Genomic DNA, 1422 nt, shown 5'->3' with positions numbered 1-1422 from the left:
AACATTCCACTGGCTGAGGCACTAGAGCAGATGCCTCTAAATGCAAAGTTCTTGAAAGAGCTTATCAACAAAAACAGAAGTTGGCAAGAGAAGGAAACAATGCTTCTCACTCAGGAATCTAGTGCCGTGATTCAAGGGGGTATCCCACCAAAGCTCAAAGATCTAGGGAGTTTTGTAGTTTCATGTACCATATGCAAGATGACCTTAGATAAAGCTCTCTGTGACCTTGGTGCTAGTATCAACTTAATGCCCCTCTCCATGATGAGGAAGCTTGCAATAGAAGAACTGAAACCCACCAGGATGTCGCTGGTAATGGCTGATAGATCAGTCAAGACACCCAATGGAATTGTGGAAAATCTCTTAGTAAAGGTGAGAGAGTTTATCTTCCCGGTGGATTTTGTGATTTTGGATACAAAAGAGGAAGGAAACAATTCAATCATCTTGGAAAGGCCATTTCTAGCTACAGCCAGAGCCATTATTGATGTAGAGAAGGGAGAGATGATCTTCAGGGTGCACCAATGAGCAAATGGTCATTAATGTCTTTAAATCAATGCAACATCCCCCTGAACAAGAGAACTATATGAAGGTGGATATGATAGAAAGTCTGGTAGAGGAAATGTTAGAGGCCACCTGTCAAGAGCAATAGGAAGAAGAAGTGGAGGAGGAACAAGAAGAGGAAGTGGTAGAAATCTCCATTGAAGATAAGGAGAAGCCAAAACAGGAATTGAAGCCCCTTCCCCCTTACCTCAAATATGTGTTCCTTGGAGAAGAAGAGGCCCTGCCAGTAATCATTAACTCCTCCTTGAATATGAAAGAAGAAACAAGGTTGATTGAAGTGTTGAAAGCTCACAAAACAACCTTGGGTTGGACAATTGAGGATATCAAAGGCATTAGCCCAGCCATCTGTATGTATAATATTTTGTTGGAAGAAGAATCAAAGCCTGTAGTTCAACCCCAAAGAAGGCTCAACCCAGCCATGAAGGAGGTAGTTCAAAAAGAAGTCATGAAGCTATGGAATGCTGGGATAATTTTTCCAATCTCTGACAGCTCATGGGTGAGTCCGGTTCAAGTTGTACCAAAAAAGGGAGGAATGACAGTCATCACCAATGAGAAGAATGAGTTGATCCCCACCAGGACAGTGACTGGGTGGAGAATGTGCATAGACTATAGGAGATTGAATGATGCTACAAGGAAAGATCACTTCCCTCTACCCTTCATTGATCAAATGTTGGAGAGATTGGCAGGCCATGCTTACTACTACTTCCTAGATGGATACTCTGGGTACAATCAAATAGTGGTAGACCCCAAGGATCAAGAGAAGACTTCCTTCACATGTCCATTTGGAGTTTTGGCCTACAGGAGGATGTCCTTTGGGCTATGCAATGCCCCAGCCACCTTTCAAAGGTGTATGCTTTCCATTTT

This window comes from Arachis ipaensis, chromosome B6 (genome assembly GCF_059453495.1).
Source record: "Arachis ipaensis isolate K30076 ecotype BB chromosome B6, ASM5945349v1, whole genome shotgun sequence".
In the NCBI taxonomy this organism is placed as follows: domain Eukaryota; kingdom Viridiplantae; phylum Streptophyta; class Magnoliopsida; order Fabales; family Fabaceae; genus Arachis; species Arachis ipaensis.
This window is presented reverse-complemented; position numbering follows the sequence as displayed.